At 41.6% G+C, this 22,138-nt stretch overlaps 1 protein-coding gene and 1 long non-coding RNA gene across 6 annotated transcripts in view; one reads left to right on the top strand and one right to left on the bottom strand.

Moving 5' to 3' along the window:
• STARD13 (StAR related lipid transfer domain containing 13) overlaps window positions 1-22,138 on the bottom strand; it is a 296,363-nt gene that overhangs the window by 87,194 nt on the left and 187,031 nt on the right. The gene's annotated exons all lie outside the window — the stretch shown is intronic.
• LOC121063409 lies at window positions 9,853-17,434 on the top strand. The gene is made up of 3 exons (XR_005815962.1): window positions 9,853-9,863; window positions 15,499-16,817; window positions 17,377-17,434. It is a non-coding gene; the product is annotated as an uncharacterized LOC121063409 (long non-coding RNA).

The raw sequence follows: 22,138 nt of genomic DNA, 5'->3' as shown, positions 1-22,138 counted from the left end.
CCTCCACAACATATTCTGCATCCAATGAATGGTTGGGCGACTGTGAGTCATTTTCAATCTTGGCATTCGTAGCATGAACTCAGAAAAGTCATTACCAGTAATTTTGTCATTTCAAGTGTTTACAACACATGAGAAATAAGCCTTTAAAATAAGAAGTCAGACCCAAACCATTTCAGGGACACTTAGAGATGACCTTACTATAACTTCAACCTAAAACCATTGGTACACTGTTTAAAGAATATTTTCAGATGCTCTCAGTAAAACAAGGCTTCCAAAATCTGCCTTGAAAAAGAGCTCTTCAAAGGAAAATGAAATGCTACAAGAAGTGATACAGATGTTGAAGGAGTCACTAGACTTCGCTCTTACTCACTTGAAGGACTGCCTGTTCTGTTGGATTAACCCAATGTGAGCCTGTAGGTTTTTTTTTCCTCTTTTCTTTACTACAGACAAGCAAAAACAAGGAGAATAAATGGTATCGTGTAAAACCATTTTTTAGGAAAGTTTTCTTCATTTTAAGAAACTTAAAGGATTTATCCCATACAGCACCAGAGTCAAAAGAATATTTATACTGGGCTTCTTATTAACACATGGCAACAGCTTGTCTGAGCTCTGAGGAAGAGTCTACTTATGAATTTCATTTGTATTTGCTGTGTTTTAATGATCACTGTTATAAAAGTCTGAATGAGCAAGCTGAAAACAGAAAGAAAATATACAAATTTTGGTTTCTTTCAAGGACCCCTTTAGACATGTAAATGATGAAGTGAGCAGTAGTGGTGTGGGCAGTTACAGCAACCTCAACCATCTTCCATCTCCATTCCCAGCAGGATTATCTGGCAGTGTCAGGGAAGAGACGTGATATTCTTTGAGTCTACACTAACCAAATTATCAAATAAAATTAAGGGTGAGGACTTCTAGGAGCATATGAACAAATAAGCTGATTCACATTGGATTTCCAACTAGCTTTTTCCATATATGTTAACTCTTTCCTGTGCTGATATTTTGGTGTCTTGTACTGTGTGAAGCTGCATAATAATAACAACCTTTCTGTTAGAAAGAGTATTAGAAGTGTCTCCTCATCTCAGGCACATCTATTGACATATAACCTAAAGGAACTGTATTTGAGACCTCTGTAACCTTTGCCAAACTTAAATGAAATCAGCCAACAGGCCCCAGAGCTATCGAGGGTGGAAAGCAGAGACAGTGCACAAAGAGAGAGTGTTTTCATAAGCCTCACTTTCATAGGAAACCAGGGAAATCATATACTGGTTAAAATAAAAAGTTTTCCATAGATTTATTTACAGGCTGGAAATTCCTGCAGCTCTGGCTGTTGCCCGCTAGAGGCCGTGAAGCACTTATGTCTTTCCTGACCCAGATTGCCAGAACCAAATAAAAAGGAAATTAGAAACGGAAAACTCACTGAAACCTAAAATGAAAACTATCATCTCTGAGCATTATACTCTTCAAATCTCTCCCATCTCCGTCAGGCCAGTGGGAGCAGCAACCAGCTGCTCTCATGTGGAACAAGAGACTTGAGGAGGCCTTGGTGGAGGAGGCAGATGGGGAGGAGTGCGTGGTGCAGCTGGCTGAAGGGAAGCTACTCCTTCATGACAAGCCCAGTGTAAACAATGAGTAGTCAAACATAATAGGCCACTTTTAAAATCAATTCTTCTTTTTGAGTATCACTCACCACTGTGACTGAGCCTGGCAAGCTGCAGCTGTCAACAAAAAGGATGTCAAGTGTGAGCGGGATTTAACGAGCAGAGTTCGCTGGATAAGTAAAGCAACAAAGAGGCATAGACAGAAACACCACCACGAAGGCTTGACGTGCTGGGAAGAAACCTGAGGATGTTTCTTCGTTCGCAGTGATGTGAGAAGAGACCCGACTGAACCAGCACAGCTGACAGGAGGCTCAGGTGGAGGCAGGGCGAGGAAGGGCTGTCACCCCAACGGTGGCCAGAGGCAATCAGGAGAACGGACCAGCACCCGCTGCCCAAGGGAGCAAGTGATGACACTGTGGGGACACATCATACTCTTAGTGAGTGACACAGCAGAAGCGTCAAAAAATTGGAGATGAGGCCTGTGCAGAGCAGCAGCAGAAGAGCCATGATCTAATGGGAGAACATCCAAACCTGACTTCCACATGGGAGGTGAAGGAACGTCTTCCCTACAAAGCTCAGGGCTGAAAATCAGTTAAATGTCTTCTCAGAATAGTCATCTCTTGCAGGTTACCTAGGAACCTGCAAAGGGTCAATGTGGATCAGATTATTCATTGCAGTTATTGACTGCCCTGCTTTTTGCAATGTTGAGCTTCATCTGCCATTGTGCTATTCATATGCCTGGCTTAATTATGTCCCATTTAAGTCCCTTTATCTTCTCCTATTCCATTTAACTGAATGCTTCCGTGTCTTCTGAAAACTCTGCTTTGTTTTCCATGCTTTTGCTGTAGATCATTAAATAAAATGACTATGTCACACCATTCCTATAATGAAATTTCAGGGCAGCCCAATGAAAACCAATGACCTTAGTGAAAATGTATATTTATTCCTCTTCTTTGAGGAAGAAGCCTGCACATACTTGGCAACCTTGTGGTCATATATTCTATTAAGAATATATATGTAGTATATATTCTATTAAGATCTGGGGACTGTGGGTTTAAGTCCCTTCTGGTTTGTGGGCAGATATCTCAACATATTAAGGTATTATGCAAAAAGTGAGACCGCTTTGTCCTCTGACAGCTGTTTTGCAAGAAACTATTGATCGGGCAGTTTGCGCCCAAATAAACAACTTGACCAGCTCAGTGGGGAACAGGATTCTGCATACCGCTTTTACAAGGGTCCCGAGCAGTAGCTGGTGATAAGCACTCAAGTGCAGGACAGGGAGTGTTTCAGGAGGATGCCCCCTCACCTCTGCTTTCAAGCCCTGCTGGGCATCACGCACCTCCTCTGGCTGATGTTCAAGGAGAAGCTGAGTTCTGATCTCATACTGACTTCTAACATGTTCCAGTTAATAGGCAGCCCTGAGAGCAACCACAGGTGTTCACATACTCTTTAATCCAATTAGGACTCTTTTAAAGCAAGGTGGTTTTTTTTTTTGATTTTTTTTTTTTTTTGTCTGGTGTCTCAGAAGTCACATGTAATGGGTCTGCAGTTATTAGGCAGTTACAAAAGTTATTTGCACTTTGCGATTTGCTGCCAGAAGTGCAGCAGGAGACAAGCACCAAAGTCTTGTGAATCCCACAGCTGCCGTGACTTTTCCATATAAAGAAGGAGCAGTTGCTTGAGGCATTTTAGAGACATGCAGGAACACAGAAACAGTTTATTAATACTTAAGTCAATTCACAGTTATTGAGAGCAGATGGTCAGTCCGCACCGTGAATGAACCTTAAACAATCTAGACTTACAGGACCACTGCAAATGATGAAACAATACCAAATTCACAAAAAGAAATCCTACATGGTCACAGACAGAAGTTGGCTCAGATTTGCATCCTATCTAAAGTGGCTTAAACCCAGATAAAGCTGTCAATATTAAACAGAGTCACTGGCTTTACAGTTCTAGATCCTTCTTTTTGCTGGCATATATAACCCTCAGAGCAGCCAAAGCTAAGCTAAAATAACGTCCTTAATAAAATAACCATATCTGCATCATTAATAAAGCTAGGAATTAAGCTAATCCTCCCTTGTGCCACTGCAATTCTGCTGCATCAGAGATGTGGTAGCAGCATTAGTGAGAATGGAAATGGAGACCTGAAGTTACATCCCCAAGTTTTTCATTACTCTAAAGTCAGTTAACAAAAAATAGCCATACACACTTTGCTTTAACAAATTCATCTGTGATGCACTCCAGAGCTTTTGAATTCTTTCCATACACATGCTGCTTGTAAAGATTCTATAAAATAGCAAATTAGAATTATTATAGCAATAGGTAATAATATGTCTATACAAATGGAAGGCCTTACACAAGACCATGTGCCTTTCGGTCTACATTTCAGCCTTTCATCTCTTCATTTTCATATTCAAACAGGAATGTAGCTATTGGGGGGAAGAAGGGAAGCTTAAGCTAAGAGCTCCGTTATGTGGCTCCTTCTGCATGTGTTCAGGGACTGAATTCCAAATGGTCAACCACCCCCTGAGAGGGCCACACAGTCATCCTCCAAAATCTCCTTCCTTGGGACATAAACAATTCAGCATTCCAGCTGAGTACATCTGGACTTCGAATGGCAAATGATCATTAAGGTTAATTTGACTGCCAATTTACAGGTCTTTGCAAATGGGTAAACAAGTACTCAGATTCTGTGTGGCAGCCCGAAGGGGGCTGACAGCAAGAGTGGGCACACACCTGATTTGCCCACGCTTTAAATAAGAAGGGAACTGCACCCTGGACTGCAGGAGGGCTCTGAAGACCAGACAAAAGGTTGCAACAGCACAAATGACAGAAAGAGGAATATCTGATGGAAAAATGGATGGCCATTGTATTTTCAGCAGGGGAAGGGATGTTGGTTTGGTAGGACTAGCGATCAGTTCAACTTGCTCTGACAGATCCCTCCATTCCAGATCAAAGGCTGACAAAACACTTAAAGATTTTGCGTGGTTTGGGATGCCCTGTCTTTGTTGTCACTGTTGGTCCTGTACTAGACTGTTTGACTGTACTCATCTGGCTTTGGTCCCTATCACAAGTGAACTAACCAACTCATGAGGTCTTTGAATCTCTGCATTGTAAAATGCTGAGATTTACCTGGGTGTAGACAACGCATTCATTTCCATCTTGAATAATTAAGATATTTATCTGTGATATTACACTTTTTCTTCATATTAATGACAACTACCTTATTTATTTGTACCATGCTGCTTAACTTAGCCTCTGTGCATTTTGTGGCTTTTAACCTACCCAGCTCTGCCATAGTGCACTAAGGCGCTGCAGTGGTTCAGACAAGGAATGAAGTTATGAACAGATAAAGGACCAAACAACCATGCATGGTCAAACAGGGAGTTAAGGAAAATCTCTGCCAGTGCTGGCTCCTGCTTCCTTTCCTACACAACCCTGTTCCTAACCCAGTGTTTCTATGAACATCTTGACTATTCCATATTGACTATTGACCCATAAGAGCTCTCTTGCTGCCTTCCCTCCATGGGATGGAATCATCTCAGTGCTGTATGAGGACCACTTTTCTTTGAGAAAGCAATGAAGTTCCTGCACTACTATTTTTTATTTTTAGTTTAATGGAAAAAAGCTTCTTTCCCTTACTGTCCCTAAAAAAACCACCCTCACACACCTGTGGGGACATGAACTTGCACTTACAAGCAGGACAGAATTTAAATTTCTAGGGATATGCGTATGACAAAAAAACTCAGGTTTATATTGCACAGTCAACTTCTTAAGCTAAAACTCTGCCTAGCAGGCCAGTTTGTTTCCAGATCACTATATAATTCTGTAATTCCATGGTCTGGTTTCATGGCACAATGTACAAAAATAAGTTGATGGATGTGGCAAGCTTACCCTGCCAAAAGACTATTCCTGTACCTGCAGTTATGGACTCTGCAGGTGCTGCAGCCATTTTGAAGAAGTGTTGAAGTGTTACAGCCATTTGCAGAATCCTTTCTGATACAATTCCCTTCTTAACACTCAACGTGCAAATCACAGGACACTTTAAATGTTCTGCAGCTCCAGCTACAACATAATGGTAAGACATTGATACAATGACTCAGTACCTATGAATTGCTTTGAAGTTTCCCAAATCCTTAAGAAAGCAAAGTTTATACAACTTTTTTGACGGATTGCAATTTACATATCCACCCACCTTGTACATTGAAACTTAGTATTAATAAATAAATAAATAAATAAAAGGATATTTCTAGCAATATCTTAGTAACACTGGTTAATCCTGAAAACATTTCACATTTGCCTGAAATTTATGTGATCCTACAATGCTTTTAATAGCCTATGCTATTGTATACGTCATAATACTTCCATTTAGAAGTAAGACAGCCCAACTTTTTGAAAATCTGTGGGTTGAATTCTGCAGTTGGTTTTTGACATTAATAATGAAACTGAAATCCTTCTTATTCAGCCAATATTCACCTTGATGTAGACAGATTAAAATATATGGTAGCAGCTTGTAGAAAACTCTAAGAATGCTTCATGAAACGCTGGCAATATAAGCTCTCTTCATGACTCAGGCCCTACAAATAAAATGTAATATAAGGGTAAAACTCCCTTTTGAAGAGTCTAATTACACCAGTTTGCCTAGCTAGTATCCCTCTGAGTCCACCAAGCCATTCTGAAAAGTTTTATTTTTCTAGAAGGTTGTTAGAAAAAAAAGCTTTACAGTAACTGCAATGGCAATCTGAGGTATCACTATAGACAAAGTGTAGAGGCAAAATGTGATAATGAAACAGCTGCCTGAATAGAGAATTTTTACATGTGCCTTGATAGCTTTACCATTTTTAATTTTTTTATCATCTTCATTGCATGTAGATAACACTTCCTTGGAGGAGTGCTCAAGCATTAATAGTACTGGTGAAAAGCATGCAAAATAGTATTGGGAAGAAAAAATGTGATTTGGGCATCTGGTATGATAACTGTGAGATTCCAGTGGAAAATGACATTTGAAAACTGTTGTGATCTCACAGTATTCAGACCTCTGTCCATTAGAAAAGAAAGATCTGGAGCAGACGCTGGCTTACATACTCAAGGATTTCAGATTTCCAGACACATTTCTAATTTTGTATAAACCTTTTTTTTTTTTTTTTTTTTTTTTTTGTCCTTTCTAAATCTGACACTGCTCTTCATTAAGGGCCAGGATTTGGAAAAAGGCAGAAAATCCCATGGGATTGAAAACAACAGATGTTGTCTGTTTTAAGCTTCCTTTATTCCAAATCGCTGAATTTAGTGCTTTTAAGATTTTTCTGCCTCTTTTTGCAGAGGCCTGTGATTTGCTCTTTAATGGATTTTCAAGAGGCTAACTCTGACTGGAATGACTGAGAAGAGAATTTCAACTTAAAAATGTACCATTTTCCAGGGAAGATAGTAAAAATATACTAAAAATAAGAGAGAAGCAGTATCAGGGCAATATCACTGTGGATCCACACCGCAAGCAATAAATCCGACATACTATTGTCCCAGCAAATGGGTGGCACATGCTACTCACCTCCCACTCAGCTGTCCTTGTGCTTTCTGCTTCTCCATTTAAGCACTGCTCGACTGTCAAGCTCAGAATATAACATCCTACCCCTTGACTACTGCCAAGGGATTTGCAAGCTTTCCTTAGAAACACTTTTTTTTTTTTTCCCCTCCAGAATCTAACTTTCCTGCACCTTCTCATCTGCCCTCTATCACTACAGATATAGCCAAATAACCCCAACCTTCAGCAGTAATACTCATTCCTTTTCCAGGTGAGTGACTGAGTCTTTCACAAAGATGTTGTGATTCATTTCATTATAGACATGCCCAAGGCAATTCAGGTATTGCAAGAGTATTTGAAAGTGAGTGGGAATGGGTTAAAGAATAGTAGATTGGTAAGAAACGCTATGAACAGCGTAGCTAAAAGCAGGATCTGCACCATTTAGACTACTGTGCTTTGTATGTGCATTAATATTAACTAATGTAAAAATATGACCATAGGAAAAAGGAATGCAGACTGGGCAAATGCATCCTGGAAGTCAATGATTCCAAAAAAAAGTTTGAGTGGAGAAATAGCTGTGTAATGCTGTGGAAAAAGTAACTGTGAAATGTGATCCTGAGATATACAACAGGGAAAGAATAATTAGAGAAGATTTTGGGGACAGCCTTGACATCCATCTCAAAAAATGTGAGAGATTTCATAAAGCAGTCACAGAAATGTTGGATAAAGTGTTGGATATTATACAGGGAGCAGCAGTGGTTCTAGTCATCTAAAAAAGAAGTTTGAGAAACAATTTTATCACAGCGTAGTGGTACCTAACAGTGAAGATCTCTTCTTTCCATGAAGAGAGCCTAACGAGAACCAGTGTCTGGAATGGAAGGACAGAAAAATTCAAATTAAAAGGCAAACGTGTTTTATATGTTTTTCATGAAAGAGAAGTTAATTCTACATCAAGGAATATAGTATATTCTGCCTTTTTTTTTTTTTTTTTTTTCTCCTCCAAGGCAAGAAAGGATGCTTTTTGGGGAAAGGTGCTGAACCTAAGCAACCAAACTGTGTTCTCATCACAAGGCATGAGATAGACAGAAGGCCAGGCCCAAAGAACTAATGGGTTTAAGCTTTATGAGGTCAGACCTTTCTATTAAGTGTCAGAAAGTCTGTGTTTACAGTGATTATAGCTGTGGTCATTAATAAAAATAATTGGAACTGACTGCCCCTTTTGTTTAATCAGTTTTGCATTGGTGCATGATCATTGAATTGCAAATGGGAGAAATACTAAACCTCATCTCTTCACAGATGGCAAGAGTTTAACAGTGCCTTCATAAACCCTCGATTCATATTTTAAGCCTTGACTTCCTCTTGTATCCCATTTTTTTACAACAGCACGAGCACTACAGAAGCAACAGAAGCTAGGCGCTAATACATTTTCGTTGTTTGCCAAGCATGAATGGATTAAAACATCAGTCCTTGAGGAATTAGTGTGCCATTCATGTTCTTTTAGAAGTAAAAAGCTATTTTCAGGTTAGCTTTTCTGGTCTTCAGTGAGGATGTCTCTGTTTGATATTCTGTCAAGCTTTTGTTCCTTCAGAGGCCCATGAATACTATTATTTAGAAAAAAAATATTTTTTTCTATATAATGTTTTTTGTTAATTTCCAGTTTGTTCTAGGGTCACTGAGCAGCTGGGAAGCAATATGCCTGCGGTACCTGCTGCATGAAGGAGATGCAGAAATTCAGTTTAATTTTCATTGGACTCAAAAGTGATTTTTCTAAGTTTTATTCCAAGCTGAAATTCTAGCATAGTTGCCTTTCAGAAATACTAAGAAAAAGGCTCTGACCTTTACCAACGCCTCTCGATTTCCTGTCTCAAGGACAAGGATGCAGAGCCACATTGTTTGATATGAAATCAAGAGACGACAGCAGCACTGGGAGCAAGCAGCACCTATCACGACCTCCAGGTCTGACAGTTTTTGAGGTGTTTTGAGGCGACCTGTCCCAAGCCCATGGACTCCGAAGATCTCTGTGTAAACAAAAGTGCCCTGAGCTGCACGTATGGATGTCTTTAATATGATTTCCAGTCTTCTAATCGGGGCACAGGGAATCTGGAAACCAGACTGAGGTATTGAAGGCAACCTTGGGTCACCAGAATTTTGTCAAATCTGTCATGCTTTTACAAAATGTTTCAAACCTAGCAGGATGCCATAAAAGAATGAGAAACTCTGATTGAAAGACCAGTATGCCCAGTAATACTTTGGTTTATTTGTTTACTTTTTGTGTGTGGAAACAGCAAAGCGCTGAGGGTAATTTTGATTCTCCGGCGCCAGCTCCCAAGATAACTTTGTGGAAACCACATTGTTGTTTAACAATCCATGTGGACAAGACATGTTCTGCAAATTCCTGTAATTCAGTTTTATGAAAAATATGCAATGGATTCAATAAATAGAGAGGAGAAAGGGTAGTTGTAAAGAAACAGAATTAAAAATATGTCCATCGACTCTAACACACACATCTGGAGAAGTCAGCTACCGTGAGACAACACATAGAGGTAACGTGTTTTAAGGAAGAAGCTGCAAGCTGCATCCTTCCAGCCTGTTCCTGGAAACACCCTGATGAGTGCAAAGAGAACAACTGCGAAACACTCAACATGCTGCTAATGTGCGAAGCCCTATGTTCTGGGGAGAGAGGCGCATTCAGCAGTAATTGAATCATTCAGGGCTGTACTCAGCGGATACCCTAAGGTGATTATGTTCAGAATAGAGGCTTTCAGAATGCCATTTAGTAAATGAAAACAGAGTTGGATACCAGTAATAAACCGGTGCCCTCCAGCTACTCATTTTTTATAGCAACTTAATTGAAACATACAAATCATTTAATGCCTCGTGCCTAGGGAAGGGGGCAGCACTGAGACAAAAACAACAGACACCAAAATCAAGCAACAGACTGTGATTTGGGTTCGAGGAATAAACGGTTTACTGATACAGTTTTCTTTCTCTGGTGATCACTAGGAGTATCATATACTGAGTGCTGAACTCTCTTCCCAGGATGGGCACAGAGCTGGGTGCCTGCTTCTTCCCAAATTTCCAATTGCTGATGGACCCAGTAAAGTGAAACCAAGAGAAAAAAAATAGTTTTCTCTTTCTCATTGTAACAAGAAAAGTTGTTTTTGTCTGCAATAGCACCTGAATCATAGGATTTCTATTAGCTTATTTGCAAGAAGCAGGACTATATTATCTTTAAAAAACAAACACACATTTTAACGTAGGCTCAAACCTCTGTCACTTAAATTACATATAACCATTACATTTCAGATTCTTGCCTTTTTATATACCTTTATAAGTTTTTATGATGACACTCAAAGAAAACTTCAGCAAGATTTATTCAAAGTTTTTCAAATTAGTAGTACTTCTTGCGGACAAATGTCCCTAATTTAGCTTTCTGTTAGCTGCACACCACAAGAAATAAATTGGCTTTGGAAATGTAGAACTGGAATTTTCTAAAGCTGAAGCTTAGGAAGAAAAAAAGCATTTCTTTGGATGGAATAAATCAGCAGCAAGAGTGGAACAAGCAGGAAGCCTCTGTCTTCCTCATAGAGAACATTCCCTTTCTAATAACGCACCAAGACAGAAACCCCAGCCTTAGCGCCCAGTACACCCTGCCATTTTACACACAGGGTTTTCATACATGGTTTTACATAAAGGTTTTACATAAATATGTTCAGCAGGCTGGTTGAGAAAGATTTGTGCTTGGGACTGAAAATGAGTTTGGGCACAGATACGACTTGCTCATACCTGAATTCAGTCATCCTGGGAGGGGCAAAGGTACTGAAGAACAACATCCTCTTCCTCCAAAGGCAAAAGAGCCACCTCCAGCCTGTCCCAGCAGCCCTTCCTACCACACATTGCTTCACACAGTTATTCTGGCTGCAAGACTTCTGCACGGCCTGAGTCTCCAGACAGTGTCTTACACTCTTCTTCCGCCTATTCCCAGCCCTTTTTTCCACTTCTGAAGACCGCATATATCACATGCAGCTACTGGATTTTGCAGTCTGGCTCCCCCATGCAACAGAACTTCAACATTTTGTGCAGAAGATTAGTTAGTATTAGTTGCTTTGAAGATAATTGCTCAACAACAAATTCACTTCTTAACTCCGATTCACATTTCCTAGAAGTTCTGTCAAACTAGTGCCTTTGGGGCTGACGCTTCATGTGCTTAATCTCAGCCCAGCGGTGATTTTCATGCATGTAAATGTAAATTCAAACAGTTTACCTGTTCTCAAATCAGACACACATATGTGATGGTTTTCCCTAGGAGCCGCATCCAAAAAGCTGCATAATTGCTCAGTATTAGAAAAATATTTCAAGAGATCTCGTTGAGCTCTAAGGAATAAACCAAGTTACAAGAAAATGTGCTTTCAGAGACATGAAGATATTAAATTTCCTGAGTACTTGCAACTACCACCACCTGAGGATGGCCTGAGAAGCATCTGGCTCATTGGGTATTCAGCCCTGTAAAGGGGGTATTAACACAAAAGGATGTGGGCACCATCCTGCTCAGTCACCGTATGGTGTCAGACAGACAACGTTAATTACCTGAGTCTGCAACAATGCAGATCCAGTCTTGATACATATGAGAAGAGTCAAAAGCTTCAAGGAAAGTCTTTACTTTCCCTAAAAGGTGGGAGCTGAGGTGAAAAAAATGTTTTTATCCATTCCACATCAAAACAATGAGTATGTGGGATGCTATCATTTTTTTCACACTCAGGAGAGAGAGTCTTAACTTAATTACGGCAACTGGTGTGGTGAAATTAATGATCACTGAACACTGTAAAATAGAAATCAATACTTTTGTGTCTTTCCCAAATGGCCTATTGCTAGATAGTTATTCACGGTTACATTTCTCTCATCCTGTGAATATTAATAAGGTAGGAAAGGCTGGATACATATATCACCAGCTTGGAAACAAGGATATTGCAAATGCAGCTCCTCAGCAAAACAGATTATAGCTAGCAATCAACTGATTTGTGGGATGCTAAGTAACACCTCTGGTCTAACACCATCCTTCATTTACTGTTCTGATACTTGTTTACTTCTGTCATCATTTATTAAAATAGTGTCCTGCTATAATTAAAAAAGACAGGACAACAGCAACCTTTAGTACCTCCTCACCATGATAAGTGAGATACCTCAACGAGAGATCAGACGCTTGACAGACGAGTACAAATGGGGCTAAATTCACTCCGACTAGCTGTGTGACGGGTTCCTACATGAGCGAGACACTGCAGAGAAGCAGGTCATTAGAAATTACCCTGCGATGGGATGACTGGTGTGTACAGCTTCTGCAATCCTATTAAGACGGGGTAGTGAAATGGTTTCCCATGTATCTTACATGGTCAGTTACATTGGCCTGAGACTTGGGTAAATATGTGCAGGGCCTCACACGGCTGGACTTTGACCCTGATCTGGCCTTGGCAGTTATACAGATCTATAAAATAATTTCTAGGCATAACCACTAAAAATGGACTTCGTGCTGAAAACCCGTATTGCTGAAACTCTATCTGTTGTGCTGTATCATATCATTACTTCATAAATCAGAAAATGTAGGGATAACACGTGTAAGCAGCTCAGATAGTTTAACACAGACAGTGTGGTGCCACCTAATGAATGCACGGGCCCCTCAGGTCCTGAGGTGGGACCCCAGTGTGAAAGAAACCCCAACTTGCTTCAGCCTCTCCTACCTGGGACATCGGATGTCTCACATAAAGTGTATTTACTATGGTAGCCATGTCCCATATGAAAAGCATACAAGACATAACTTCTGATTATTTTTTTTTGCAGGAACAGGCCAGTTTTTAGATGCCCAAGAGTGCAGATGGTGCCACCAGGTGATCTGTGCGTGAGGGATTATCAGTCCCACACCAGACACTCCCAGTCAGCACTGGGTGTGGGCTTTTCATAAGGCCATTAAGATGACCCTGCTTCATTACAGTAACATAATGCAACACTACAGTTATGACTAAGGCCCACTGGTATTTATGACCGAAGAATATTTTGTCCCTACTATGGGGACAAATGTTATATGGTAGTCTCACTTTGACATCTAACACAATTATATACCCCTTTTTAACATTAGAAACCTAAATTTCCCACCTGACAATGTTTTATTTTTTTTAACTGCTGAATGGAGAAGAAACAGTATATGTACATATCATAAGCCATATGTGCATATCATAAGCCTCTGGCCTTGCTGTTTTCAATTGCCGATAGTCATATCTTTGCATGTGCTCCTCCCGTCTGTTGTAACCAACTGTTGTCCCCAAGCATGCACTCAGCTTAAACCCTAAATGACTCATGCAGTTGCTCAATATAACATCCTTTGTTTGTGTGGAACTACACGCAGCATATAAAGATAAGGCTTAGAGCCACCACTGTAAGCTTTCTGAGGCAGTAAATATATTTTGTCAAACGTCTGTCAAAAGCCTGGAGCAATGGCGCTGCAGCTGCTTCTGCAATGCAAATAGCACTGTGCTCTGAGCTGGCATGGGCTGAATTATGAGACTTAGTCACTTTGTGAAGCTTTGAACTCTACAAGTAATGTCAGAGCTGGTGGGCAGATGTGATGCCGTGCAATGTAAGTAACAGCATTGCCAAAGAAAGGCCACGAACTGGCAAGTGAGACATCCGTGTCCATCAGGTGCAGGTCTCTAAGCAGATCCCACCAGCACAGCTGTACAGCTCCTTACACTGAGTAGCTTTTCTTCAGCGAATGCCAGTGCCGTGTTTCAGGTCATTTTTAGGCTTTCCCTCATGCTGCTGCATTTGAAAAAAATGGGAACGGAGGTCCCATCTGTAAGCTGAAATTCTTTTTTATCAACTACTGTAAGTCAATCGCTGCTTTTCATCTAAAACTTGCAGAAAATCGTAATAAAGAGATCGAGTCCACAACGACCTCTTCCAAGGATTTGTTTGTGCAATGTATTTTTAGCCTGATTTCCTAAGGAAATGACGCTCACACGACCATGCTTTGTGTGCTGGTCTGTCTGTCTGTCTGTGTCAGCCTCCTCGTCCTCTCCCCCAGTAACTTTTGAACGAATTGGCTGATTTGTGAGACAGATGGCTCAAAGGTATTAAACTCTTATAAATTTTTTGAATATAAGCAGCAGCAGGGTAATGGAAAGAGAGCCTCTTAGTGGCCCACTGAAGAAAAGGCTTCAGCACAAACTCAATCCTTATTAAGCCTAAGAAAATCCGCACAAAGCTCAACCTCGCTGTGCAAACTCACCACAGAGAGCCTTTGTCGGGCCTGGTGTTGATGAACCTGTTCTTGTTATCTATTGCTACGCAAACACCATTATGTTTACTGTAGAAATAGCCAGTTACATTTTTATAAAGGACACTGCTAAGGCAGTTAATACGCAATGCAATGATATTCATTGATCAGATCCCTAAGCCACGAGGCTTGCCATACTGACATGCTGTGTAACTTTGACATTGCGTCTGAAAAAAGCATTATCGCAGTGTTTCAGATTAAGATAGCTGACTTTGACAAGTATGCCCAACCCTGCTCAGGCAGTGTGGTACTAAACAAACAGTGCTCAGCACTACCTGAACAGGCCCTTGAGCACTCCCCCCGCAACACACACATTGTGCTACAAACAGCATGGGTGGAAAAAGTCCGTACTTGAACCTGATGAGAATCTTTAATCAGACAAATTATGCCAGGCTTTTACTCAGAGCTCCCAGCTCCACACACACTGTCTGATGGCTGCGTCCCTGCTGGAGACCCCACTTCCATTATCACTCGCTGCTTGATCCTTGGCTCACAAAGGACACCACGCTTCCCAATTTTCTTGCCTATTCCACACCACTTAATTGCTAGGAGAACACTTGAAATGTTCGGATTTTAATACTTACTTACTTTTTAATCAAATGTTATAACCCAGAACTGTGTCAGTGTCTGAGAACTTAGTTAAGAAAAAAGAGGCACAAACCTGTACCATGAGCTTTTAGTCACTTTTCAGTCTCATACAGTGACATAAAGGCAGCAGTAAGGAAGAGGTGAGGCTACAACATGACACAGCACCTCACTCCCCAATATAGTGGTACCATCAATGCCACTGTGGTTACTACACAGGGTACCTCTTATTTCCCTCTCTAACCCAAACACAGCCTCCGTGATGAAAACTGCACTTTCTGGTTGCATTCAGACACTGAGCACACTGGCATCTAATGGGCTTTGCAGGTACCGTCATCAAGCCTTCAGACAGCCAAATGTGCACTTTACCAACCAAATCTGTCATTCAATCTTCTTCTTGTTGCTGTCATCCCAGGATGTGGTCTCATAAACAACAGCAGCAGATAACCATGGGCACCGACACTGAAAAGTGTCTTTGGAACAAGAAGAGATTTGTTTTGCTCAAACAGGTAAATGCCAGATCTCCTGGCCATGGCAGCAGCACACACATTGCCAGCAGGTCCTCTAATCTCTCCCTTTGCGGCCTCCTCATGTCTGCAGTCCTTTGTATCGGTGTGCTCCCTGAGGTGAACGAATAATGCCACCTGCAGCCCAGCCCAGCCAAACTAACTCTTCTTGAGGCAAACACTACCTTACATACTGGTCGTGTTCATCATCCCTACATCCTCTCCCAAATCCCAGTGGAAAAGTGCTAATTGACTTCTAGCACCAAGGCAGCCACTGTTCCACGGTCGCACCTAACCTCTAGGTTGGCACGATGTCCAAATCCTGCATTTACAGGATTGCCTCTAGCTAACCTCAGGAGCCTTATTGCTAAACTACTCGAGGCATTCCTGGTCGTCTTAATCTATCTCCATGACCGTGTAATCCCCCCTCTGGAGTGCTCACCCCACACCAGACATTCCTGTCTGCGTACAGATGTGCCACAGGGATTGCAACACAACAGCTGTCTGCCCCTGGTCGTGTCAGTGTTCAGCACTCCTGGTCTCACCGCTCCTGTCTCGGGTCACAAACCATTTTGAAATACCTCACAAACCTCTCCTACGCTGTGTCTGCACCATGGAGATGTGACGGCACAACCAGCTGCAGAACCGTTCACCTCTGGGCACCACCTGGACGTGGTTGCAATGGTCAGCAAGGAGTGTGCACAGACACAGGCCTTGTGTTTCCCGTGTAACCCAAAAGCTGAGTGGGAACAGCCACCATGGCCCACAATAAACTGCCACGTGATTTACTGGGGGTTCAAGGAGCTACGAAACCTGTGGGACACACCACTGAAGGACTGTCTTTGGGTGTCTACATGGCAGAGCAGGACTCTCTGCATGGACTTCAGCTGGGCCATTCGCAGGTGGAACTGGCAGGTCTGGAACCCTATCGGCATTGCAGAAGAGAAACAGGAGCAGGTGCCTGATGCCTTGGTGCTGGAGTGCTGCCAAAATTCTCACCTACAAAGTCAACAGCAGCGAGTTCCTTTCATAGATGTGTTTCATCTTCTGTGTGATGTGTGGAAGAGTTATTCGGGGCACACTGAGCCTGTGTGCTGTGTTTGTATAGCTGAATCATGGCTTCTTGCAACAGGGACTTGGAACTGACTTTAAATTCAGTCCACCCTATGTGAGCTTAATTCCACATTTATTATTACGACATCTGAATATGCAACATCAAGGCAAGAAGCACTCAAATGTAAGACACGGCAGCATGTGCTGCACGAGCAGCCACGCTCCTAAGGGTATGGTCTCTTCATGTACTGCTTCAGGGCAAGGGCACATGAACAAGCTGTGGACTTGAAACCACGCTTGTCTAAAGCAAAGAGAACTGAGAACACCTTGAATGAAGTAAATCACTGTAACATCAGGAAACTAGGAAGTTTTCCTGCTATCTGGCTGGTAGTTTCCCCATAGGGAAACACGAGATCTGTTTCACAGACAGGTGCACAGCCACCCAGACAAAGGGACTTTCAGAGGTTTACCTCAAGTTTCCCTCTGTCAGGAGAGCTCTCTCGAGATGCTGCCTCACAGACAGTCCTCCATTCCCAGCTGCAGGGGAATTTGTACTAAAGCCTCCGAAGTGACACCCAACTTGAGAACACGTTACTTTTGCTCATGCGTGTGTCTGTAGATGAGTGTTCACCTGTCTGATTTGTAAATGTGTTACACAGTCGGCTCCTAAATCTAAAACTGCAGATTTTTAGTTACAGTGGCAATACAATGAAAACATTCCAAATCTGTGATTTTTTTTTTTTTTAATGATCATTTTAAGGGCATATTTCCATTTTATTTTGTTTACAGACTAAGGAGGCAGCAGGAGAAGATAAAAAGGTGAATAGGGCAACTATACAAGCAAACTCTGTGCAACCAAATTAAAATACGCATAAACAGTGAAATAAAATGTACATAAACTAAAAGTAAATATGAAGCTTGTGTTTAAATAGCTTCTTTTTATTGATCTGTGATCTTATGCACACTAGAGTTCTGTAAAACATGCAAAAGCACGTTGTTAGCATACTTTGTAAGGAGATTTGAAAGAGGTAGCGTGTGCGTAGTGTGATAAGGAAGGGGAAAATACCAAAATGAAAATGGCAGTTACAGAAAGTTATCTCTGTAGACAGATGCAAAATATAGGGCCAAAATCTGTGTTGTTATTTCTTGTGGTAGAGAGTGATAAGGCAAGAAAGTAAAGCAAACAGAGAAAAATCGGACTAGCAGAAAGATAAGCAATTAAATCAAGAGCTTAGACCTGTTCTGAATCTCTGCATTTCCCAAGCATGCTCAAGAGCACTATGATATTACTGGCACATCACAGCCTCCTACCTGCTGATTCACATGAGCTCCCAATATATTACTTTATGACTAATGCCAAGAGAATCTGGCTTTCCTCTGCCTAAGCACTGTGTGTTTTGCTTCCACTGATCTCTCTTGAAATGTCAACTTTACATTTCCAATATCCGTGAAGAAATTCTTAATAAAAAGATATGATCTGCATTTCAGAACGAGACCTTTAAATCCTTCGGCCCTGCCAGTTTCTAGGGAACTTTTGTTAAGAATGATAGACCCTGTTTAATAACACTGCTTTCCAATAGTAATCAAGAGACTTGCAAACATCAGTGTATCACAGATAAAGGCCATATAGTCGGTGCAAATGGCTCAGCAATGGAAACAGGATTTTTTATTGGATTCTTGTATGTGAATGTAGAACAAAAAATTTAAATTTGTTTCACAGATAACCTTGTTGTGTTTTTAATTTTCCAACTCAAATATTTTGAAATGTCTATTTAAAATAATTCTGCTGACTTATGAAAGGAAGACACATTAGAAATGTGCAATCAAATCCAATACAGTGAGTTACTTTTTTGCCTCTGCACTGATTGTGTAACTGTAGGCTTATTTTGGTCTTAATTCATTGACACTGCTGATTGATATTAAAAAGAGCAGTCCCACCCCTCATTACATATTCTTAACTACCTCCCTTGTAATAACATCATGCAACCACAAGCATTTGTTTTCCGATGGACAAACAACCTGATCCAAGCCAACCTGCAGTTGCACCTCTGCCAGATTTGCTCCAAGGGAAGGACATGGCCAGAAACAACATCACTCCTTTTGGGGTGGTTTTGCATTTCTGAACTTGCCTTTCAGCACGGATTATGTGTACAGTGAAAGAGCACAGCGCAGGGGTCTGAGCAGCAAGCTGGTCACTTCTCCAGACCAGCACCCAGGTCACAGGCAAGGTGAACTGGCCCCCAGCCCTTGCGCCGCTTACTCTGAGGCTTGAAACCATTGCTAGTATTGCTTGTCAGTACAAGAAGGTTCATTAAAGTGTTCAACAAAGGTAATGGTGGCTATACTTTTAGTTCAGTAGCAAGACAGAAATGCTATGAGCTGCAGTTTTTAACACAAAAGCTTTGGGCCCCTCAGTACAAGGACATTGAGGCCCTGGAGCGTGTCCAGAGAAAGGCTACGAAGCTGGTGAAGGGCCTGGAGCACAAGTCCTGTGAGGAGCAGCTGAGGGCACTGGGGGTGTTTAGTCTGGAGAAGAGGAGGCTCAGGGGAGACCTCATTGCTCTCTACAACTACCTGAAAGGAAGGTGTGGGGAGCTGGGGGTCGGCCTCTTCTTGCAGGTAACTAGTGATAGGACTAGAGGGAATGGCCTCGAGTTGCGCCAGGGGAGGTTCAGGTTGGAAATGAGGAGACATTTCTTCTCAGAAAGAGCAGTCAGGCATTGGGACGGGTTGCCCAGGGAGGTGGTGGAGTCACTGTCCCTGGGGGTGTTCAAGGAAAGGTTGGACGTGGTGCTTAGGGACATGGTTTAGTGGGTGACATTGGTGGTAGGGGGATGGTTGGACCAGATGATCTTGAAGGTCTTTTCCAATCTCAATGATTCTATGATTCTATGGAAAGGTCAGGATTCCCTGTAGGGTACTCCAGGCCATCTACCTGCCTCTGGTGCTGCTCTACAGGCACATGGAGATGTTAAGCTCCTGCTGGCTGTCACATCTGCCACCTTGCTTCTGTCACACCAGTATCTTTGCTAATTCCTTTGGAAAAGCTGTAGGAAATCTTAAGGTGAAATGCCCCATGAAATAAGGGATACTGTTTTAGTGCTAATATACCTATGGTGTGTTATTTTGTTCTAGAGAAGTGGTGTGATATACTGTACAACCACAGCTTTGGGGAACCAGGGGTTCTAATTCTACCTTCACTGCCCTGTGACCTTCTCATCCTCCACCAAAATATCTGAGCTTTGTTGTGTCCATCCTTTGGTCTTTAAAAGTGCAGTAACAGCCACAGATCCCACATTACAGAGCTGCTACCGGCATGGACCCGTTCTCAAAGGGTGCTGAACACCTGTCACCGCGGCTTACCTCAAGGGTTTTAAATGGTTTGGGAAGGAGGGTCAGGAACTTCCAAAAAACACAGCTTTAAAATCAAACACGCAGCACTGCTTATAATAAAAGGTAAGCATTGGTGTTGCTGAATTTTTCTTCTGCTTAATTATTTCTGCTAGCCAGTGGGTACTGTTTCTAGGTTTTGATGTGGTACAAAACAGTCCAATTAAGAGGAGGCTTTAGGAAGTTTTTCTAGATGCAGAATCACAGTAGACTCCTTCTAATCTAAAATCCTTCAGGCTCTTTTAGGCCAAAACTCCTTCAAGCTAGTACTTCACAGCTGCTGCAGCTTTTTTTTTTTTTTTTTTTTTTTTTTAGTGAGTGACTTACCTTATCATTAAAGCCATCAGTGGTGAAAACCAGTAAAACTATTTATCTGGCCAAGCTAAATCCTCCAGACCGATTACCCAGATCATAAAAAAGAAATCTGACAGCCTTTTAAATGTTTACTAGAAAGAATAAATAAACATTTTTTATATGCATTTGTTATCTGGGAATTTTATTTTTCTTATACTGATAGGAATTGTGGCAGATAATATAAAAAAAGGGTAGATAACAGTAATTAGATGCCTATTTTTAGCTCCAAACTTCTGTTTTCATAGGAACAGAAAAACAGGCAGATTCATATTCTTATGTGTACATCTCTCTGCAGTAGACCTGCACGTACTTGCCCTCATTTACCTGAGCTACATTTATAATGCTGAATAGGTAATGGCAGTTTAAATACAACTTTCCACTGCCATTAGCAGGAATAAGACTCAGGGTGAAGAGTCAGGGTGAAAAACAACTAATTCAGCAGTTCTGGATATTTTGGCGGCCTCCTCTATCTACTGCAGCAGCGACAGCAGTGACCCACCTGGTTGCCTCTTTACCCCTCACCCAGCCCCCTGCTCAAATTCATGCATTTTCATTTCTTTCTCTCTTTTGCGTATTCCAGATTTCCTTCCTTTGTTTTATATTCGATCTCAGTTGTGGCTTCTTCATCTGCTCTGCTCGGATGGCCCCACCTCATGCTTTACACGGGAAGTACCGATATGGTGAAGGGTGGAACAGACCTGCCGCTCCCCTGTTATCTCACCTCGCATCTCTCCTTTGCCCTATATTTTCTTAAGGTATTTTTCACCTCCTCAGGCTGGTATAAAACAATTTAATTCAAATGGCATCAACCCGTTGGACTTGACTGAATTGACTAGGCTGAATATACGTCAACAGCTTACCAGGACAAATCACACCCAAACAAGGCTGCAAAGTGAATTTATTTTCCTCTGCTTTCACCATATTTTCCTATTTAAAGCCTGCCGAGGAACTGCAGGTTAGTTTCATTCAATGAATTATGGAGACAATGTGGAGTGCCTTGCAGAACTGAAAGGTGTACAGAGATAGACTTCACAGTACAGTGCTCACAGCATGGATTAGTGAAGTCCAAGGTCCTGGTTCAATTCTTTGTGCTTATGTACAGTTATTAATTTATATAAAACTGAAAATGACAAGAGTGACCAATCAGAAAGGTCTACCCTGCCATGAGCAATAGCATAGGAATGTAAACAAGATCTTGAACTCAGATCATTCATAAAGATGGTGTTAAGTCTATGAATGAATGGAGGCCAGACTCTTTTTATAGATGCACAACTACAGGATGAGAGGCAATGGAAACAATCTGCAGCATTGTAAATCCAATTAGGTATAAAGGAAAAGAAAGTTCAGTATGAGGATGCTATTAAGTACAACATAACCAAAGGGCTGTTCTCTGGTGGTTGTTGGAGGAGAAAGAACAACCAGGATCATCTTTTACTTGGTCTTCCATAATCAGGTAAGTGGATGATAAATTGGGTGGAAAATTGACTTGACCACTAGGTTCACAGTTTGTGATCAGCAGTATGAAGTCCAACTGGTGGTTGGTTACTACTGGCATCCTTCAGGGATTGAAACCAGACCAGTACTGTTAACTTACTGTCTTTATTAACAACCTGGATGATGGGATGGCGTACACTCCCAGCAATTTTGTGGATGACACCAAACTGTGGAGAAATGGTGGATACACTGAAGGACAGGGCTGCTATTCAAAGGGGCCTTGAGAGGCTGGAGAAATTGGCTGACAGGAATCGCAAGGAGTTCAACACAGGGAAGTGTAAAGTCCTGCACCTGGGATGGAATAACCACATGC

Source organism: Cygnus olor, chromosome 1 (genome assembly GCF_009769625.2).
Source record: "Cygnus olor isolate bCygOlo1 chromosome 1, bCygOlo1.pri.v2, whole genome shotgun sequence".
NCBI lineage: Eukaryota > Metazoa > Chordata > Aves > Anseriformes > Anatidae > Cygnus > Cygnus olor.
The sequence above is the reverse complement of the archived record's forward strand: the minus strand, read 5'-3'. Positions and strand labels throughout refer to the sequence as shown.